We start from the raw sequence: 6,892 nt of genomic DNA, 5'->3' as shown, positions 1-6,892 counted from the left end.
TACATCATGTCATCTTGCTTATAAGGCATTACTTCGTTCTTTAAGAACTTAATACTCTAGATGCATGAAAGATAGCGGTTGATGTGTGGAGTAATAGTAGTAGATACAGGCAGGAGTCGGTCTACTTGTCTCGGACGTGATGCCTGTATACATGATCATTACATTCAATATCGTCATAACTATGCGCTTTTCTATCAATTGCCCAACATTAATTTGTTTACCCACCGTATGGTTTTTGTTCGAGAGAGAAGCCTCTAGTGAAAACTATGCCCCGGGTCTATATTTATTATATATAAAATCTAAAAATACCTTGCTGCAATTTATTTACCGTTCTTTTATTTTGAGTTTTTGTTATGTATCTACCATTATCAGACTTGACCCTTGCAATTAACCGTCGAGGGGATTGGCAACCCCTTGACCGCGTTGGGTGCAAGTATTTGTTCTTTTGTGTGTAGGTGCTGTTCACGAGGTCTTGCATGGTTCTCCTACTCGATTGATAACCTTAGTTCTTACCTGAGGGAAATACTTATTTCTACTGTAGGCATCATCCTCTCCTCTTTGAGAAAATCCCAACGCAACTCACAAGTAGCAAGAAGAATTTATGGCGCCGTTGCAGGGGATACATCACCAAAACCTATCAAGTACCTTCGCCTAAACTATCATCTACTTGTATTTACTTTTATTTCTCATTTGCCTCTCGTTTTCATCTCCCCCACTTTCAAAATGTTTTCACAAAAAAATATTTTTGTTTGCTTTTCGTGTGTTTGCTTGATTACTTGCCTTTTGCCTTCATGTGCACACTTGAAAACAGAAAATGAAAGCAAAAAATTAAGATGACTATGGATCCACTTAAAGTTTTCTACTTAGATCATCTTTGATCCATTTGTGCTCGTGCTGAAACCCCAACTAGTTTAGTTGAGGGAAAATCACTAGACGAGTATGCTCATTTTGTGCGCTACCGTTTGTTTCCAAAGGGGAGACTCTTATGGAATCAAATAAATTGTTTGCTATGCTATGCTTGGAATCTATGTGAAACTTATGATTTTACTTGTTGCTCTAAGAACCCTAAAAAACACATTCCCTATCTATGTGAGTTTAATGTTAATGAAATCTTATCTTCTTATGCCAAGGGTGTTTATAGTTACTATGATCTCAAACAAATTGAAGAATTTGTTGCTTTTAAGGGTGCTTATGAAGTTGCTTCTTTGATTGAAAAGTGTGATGCTACTGTCTACAAATCTAATTTTTTTGACGTACTTAAATACTGCTATGTAAACTATGCTCCTAATGCCTATGTTAATGAATTTATTGAGAGAATGTCTTATACTTTGGAAGAGAATAATGATATGCATGAATCTATACGTAATTATGATTCCCTTGATTTGTTTGAAATATCCCCTCTCGATGAACATGATGCTTGCTATTCTTATGGACATGATGTCAATATTAATGATGCTTATGGAGATGAACTTGCTACAGTTCCTTATGTTAAAAATGAAATAATTGCCATTGCACCCACACTTAATAGCTCCTTGAATGAAAAAGATGTTGCAATGATGTTATTATAAATTCTATGAATGTCAATTATGGTAATGAGATTATGTTACCACAAGCATCTCTCTCCTCGTTAACTCCATCCCACATAAGCAAATTTGTCTTGGGATGTGTTATGTTACTACTTAAGTTACTCCCATTATGACTAGCCTAAATGTGTTTTTCTTGGTTGGGAAACACAATCACGTAGTATCACATAGTTGTTTGAGCCAAAGTCATTTGCAGAGGGTATGTACAAGGCCGATTTCTGGACTGTTATGAGAACTGATATCCACAAGCCATCTATATCTAGGCGGACAACGTTGATCAAACCTTCTAATCATCTATATTAAACCATCACACAACCATCACACCTGGAACAACAGAATACTTGCAGATAGTCATTATCTTGTGAAAATACATAAACAGTACGTGATGCTCCAAAATATGTCGCTCCAAAATAGAGATAGAATAACAATATTCCCAACTTTTTTTTGTAAGGTTTAAGTAGATGAGCTGCGGGAAAGAGCCAATTTTAGATCTACCTTCTGATAAAGTGACCAGTTAAACGTACTCACAAAAATCTCATGGGATCTTGTGTATCAAACTCAATGACGTCTTTGTCACTGCTTGAAAGCATGATGTTGAGAGCTTCCCACCACCTTCGATGCCTATTAGTACTTGCAGAGCAATGCAAAAGATGACAAACATGAAATGTTATCTAGGTGGGAAGGAGAGCAAACCGCTAGTTGAGTGACACAGGTAAGAGCAAGGATGGCATATAAGGAGCTTAGAATTGTACCGTCTTCATTACTAGGTAATATGTTGGTTAGGTATAGTAGGTGAGTCATTGCTTCATTTGAAGTAGTTATGTAAAGTTTTGATATATGTTTATTGATTTTAATGGAATAACTAGTTCACGGTTATTTGTACGTATCTTAATCTATAATTATTATTTTTATAACACAGCAACAACCATGCTGCCTTGTGTTGATAATTATAATAGATCAAGGAGTATGTGTGCTCACCCTACAAAAACAAATTCAGCAAAAGTCATTAGTGTCCTATTAATACAAAGGGAAACCTTTTCCCATTCTTTACTTAGTACTATCTCTGTCCCATATTAAGTGTTGTTCAAACGGATGTATCTAGCACTGAAATACAGCTACATACATCCGTTTGGGCAACAGTTAATATGAGACGAGGGGAGTACCAAACATGACATATGTATATGAATTATTTGGATTATGACCGCCAATACTTGTTCATCAGTTTCATGTGATCATTTAATAGTGAAACCATGAACAATTAATTAATCAGAGAACCCAGCACCATTATTTTTTCAGTGAGGTGACTTGGAGAGACAAACCTTAGAGTTTTTTTTGAGAATCAACCTTAGAATTAATGGATCAGCGTCCTAGGAAACCAAGGTCCAATTTATCATTGTCATGCATCTTTGTTTTCTTGCGGTAGAATTCTACTACTGAAATAACTGCTTCCCATTGGTAGCATCGAAAGGAATTCAGACTGATGTTTAAACATGTTTTTACCATTGCAGGTTCAGAGGTATGATGTGCTGAAGAGGGTTTATGGTGGTGGCTGCTGTCTGTGGACGGAAGGGTGGAGATAATTAGACATCAATCAAATACCATTTTGTTTATATGAAGGGTGTAACTTGAAAATCTTTAGCAGTGGATTAGAGATGATAATAAGGTGCTAGCTTTTGGATACTGTCAGCTGTTAACCGAGTAGGAGATGGTTAGCTGTTTATCCATAGTTGTAGGTACATTTATTTTATTGTAGTGTCATGGTAATATTCTCAAATTGCTATGTATGTCATAGCTATTGTAGTTCGTTGTCGGTCCTCATTGTATTTGATATATTAGAGTACACAAGTTCTGCTTCCTTGTATGCTCTTGTTTCGCCCTGCGATCTTTGCGTTATATTTTTTATCGCGCAGAAATTTCTCTTCGTCAGTGTCTTGAAAAAGTGTTGACTCTCTTAGTTGTACTTGGAGAAGGTGAACACTGTCAACATCCAACGAGACAATTGTTAGATCTACAGTGAGCAGAAACTACTTAATCAGAGAATCAATCACAGTAAAAGGATAGGGGGTACAAGGTTCATGGGAGAAATATGAACTATGTATGTCTCGTTCACAAGTACTAACATTTACCGAGCACTGGTTTCACATTCCAGTTTGCGAAAAGAGAAGGGTTCTTGAGTTTAGTATAATCTCGAAAACTGAGATTATACTGTATACAAGTGATGCATGGGTATTCATGGTGGCCATAACCTTTTTATTCAAGGCAAATAAGTATCAAGTCTCTTTGGTTGGGAAACACAATCAAATACTACCTCTGTCCCAAAATATAAGACGTTTTTGTAAGGTAGTATTACATAGTTGTTTGAAATAATGTTTTTTGCAAATGGTACATATGTATGCTTCGCTCATGCCTGAGAAGAGCGGGCTTGGGATCTCCTCCCATGGTCTGAGGTCCTCTGCATTATTTCTAGCTTTCTATGAGACTTAGTTGGCTACTTTCCCCCCGCTTGCTTCTTAAGAGTGGGCATAGCCACCCCTACGGATCGAGCCAAGAAGTTGGTTCAGTACAATGAATGTTTTCCTTGAGTTCAACTTCTCCAGTGTGTGGAATTGCATCAAACCTTGGTTAGAAGCGCTTTTGTACAACACTAGAAATGTGCCTGAGAGGCTTACCGTAGAATGACCCCCAAACTACATGATCGGGCACATGGACTTAACGAATTCTCATGGGTTCTTATGTATTAGGCCTAGTGACTTCTCTATCACTAGTTGACAGAGAGTTGCTCATTGTCTCCCGACACCTCCAATGCCTATGAGTACATGAGGAGCAGAGGAAATTATGTCAAGATATGACACTCATTAGGTGGGAATGAGAGTAAACCGCTAGTTCAGTGGCACAGGTAACAACAAGCATGATATATGGAGCACAAATTGTACCATCTCCATTACTAGGCAATATATAAGGTTGTTATGGTAGATGTCACGACTTCATCGAAAATAGTTGTGCATATATTTGTTAAGTTTAATAAAGCAACTAGTTCACCCAAGAGTGTACAATTGGTGCATATGATCATTAATTGCACATATACTATGCGACAGTTCTTCTTCTTATAAATGTCATGACCAGGTTGCCTAGTTTCATTATTTACAATAGATCATGTCCCAAGTTGTATGTGCTTTCATCCTGGAATAATCTTTCTCCAGAGGTCAACAGTGTCCTATTCATAACACCTAGGGCAGCGTTTTCATATTTTCTTTACGTCATAACAAACATGACTTATATACTCTCTCCGGTCAAATATTCCACCACTGTAAGTTTTCAGTGAGGTGACTTTGAGGGACAAACCTTAGAAACTAACTAGCATAACCCGCGCGGCGACACGCCGCGCCTATTGATACGTTATGCGAAAAACAATATTGAACTTTATATATAATTATTTGATTAATTATTCACTTTTTGCTTGCTCATTTTATTTTTTCATGTTAAGGTGTATGTATAAAATCATATTGATATGAATCCTGGAATCTTTATTGAATGAAAAGAGTTGACAAAGGGCAGATTCTTTGGTAGGTCATAGCATCCTTGTTCAACTGCTCGCTGGATGCATGTGTGCTGGTGATGGAATGATACAGAGCTCTATCAATAATTGTTGTTGGAATTACATACGTGGTGAAGACTCGCGGTTTGTTACTTTTACTGTTTGATTGATTGCTAGGTTGGGCATCCTTTCTTTGCTCGGACGTTCGAGGATCATTGATGTATAATTGGGTTGGTCATTTATATGAAATCATAGCTTTGTGTTTCCATTTCTTTTTAACTCCAATGTATTAGTGTTTTGCGGTTGCCAAATGGCACAGAATTGCTTGTGTGTGGACTTCCTAGTTGGCACATTGGTGAATATGGGTCGAATGTTTCGAAAGTGGTGGCACTCCTTCCGGATGTCGTTGCGATTAGGGAGCATGTATTTAGTGGTGACCATTTTTCAATGAGTGCATGTAGTGTTCTTATTTCTAGTTTTATTTGGAAAGGTAAGTACGACGGTTGTATCCAAGCATGTGCTTAAAATTTACAAATGTATATCTACAATGTTCCACATAGGACCATTAATACTCAATAATTTTTATTAATATGATTATTTTTTTTTGACAGCAAATATGATTAGTAAGTTGATCAGAAGTTAAGATTGGAGCCGTAATCGAATTAAATAAGTGCCATTGGACTGCGACACTAACTCACGACATGTCAGTATTACTAATATTCTATATTTGTGTAAAATGAATGAAGCGAAAAATCTTTAGCATCATGTGCATAAAAAAAATGTGCAAGCTAATCAACCAAAAAATAAAGCTTGGAAAATCTCCGTGCTGCCACATGGCCGTTTTAGATGAAGTTTCACGAATGTAGTCACATCGTTTATTAATCCCATACATACAGTTGCACCTACGTGGGGGTCTGGGACCAACCAATGATCTACTATCCGCATCCAATACGTGTACACGTAGTTTTTAAGAGGGCTAAATTTTGAAAATAAATGTGATTTCGGTGGTTTTTTCATGAGAATACTTATTTCTTTCCTCAATAAAAGATGATGGCAAAATTGAGTGGGCTAATTTGCACACCTAGAGTGCAGTCTAATTCCCATTGAAGGAAAAGATAGTACCAAAATGAAAATGACAGAGCCAGGTCGTACCAATGAATAGCACAACTGTACACGCTTGAAATATATATATATATATATATAGTCTAGATTCTCATTTTGATAGCCAAGGGCCAAAACTTGATCCTTCGTCTTGGTATTTACTGGAACATCTTTTTACCTTACCTTTCCCTGACCTTAGATTTCCCTTCCTGGGCAGAAGTTTGTCTTCGTTTGTTGCTTCGGTCAGCAGGATAACTTGTAAGAAAACATGTGAACTTTTATCTCTGAAAAAAATGTATTATATTTCTAGGTGTCCACTCGTGTGAATAGGTCTTCTATTGGCATATAGGAGTGCCAACGTTGAAAGAGCTGGAATCATCGCTTGTCGATGGTAGCAGTTCTGCGTTGCAGCAAACCACGGCGCCCGGGCACGCACATATAATTAAGCTGTTGATTTCATCCACCAGCCCGCCAAGAAAAACAACGCGCAACCGCGCTGCTCATACTCGTTACGCGATGCACTCCACATTCGGTGCGCTGTATATACATGCGCTGTATATGCACAGGATACTCTTAACACCGCTGCCGCAGGACGCAGCCGCCTGCGATCGCTCGCCGACGCGGACGACTCGTCCGAGCTCGAGCGGAGTGTCGCCGAGCTGCGGGCCGGCGT

The sequence above is a fragment of the Aegilops tauschii genome, chromosome 3 (assembly GCF_002575655.3).
Source record: "Aegilops tauschii subsp. strangulata cultivar AL8/78 chromosome 3, Aet v6.0, whole genome shotgun sequence".
Lineage (NCBI taxonomy): Eukaryota > Viridiplantae > Streptophyta > Magnoliopsida > Poales > Poaceae > Aegilops > Aegilops tauschii.
The sequence above is the reverse complement of the archived record's forward strand: the minus strand, read 5'-3'. Positions refer to the sequence as shown.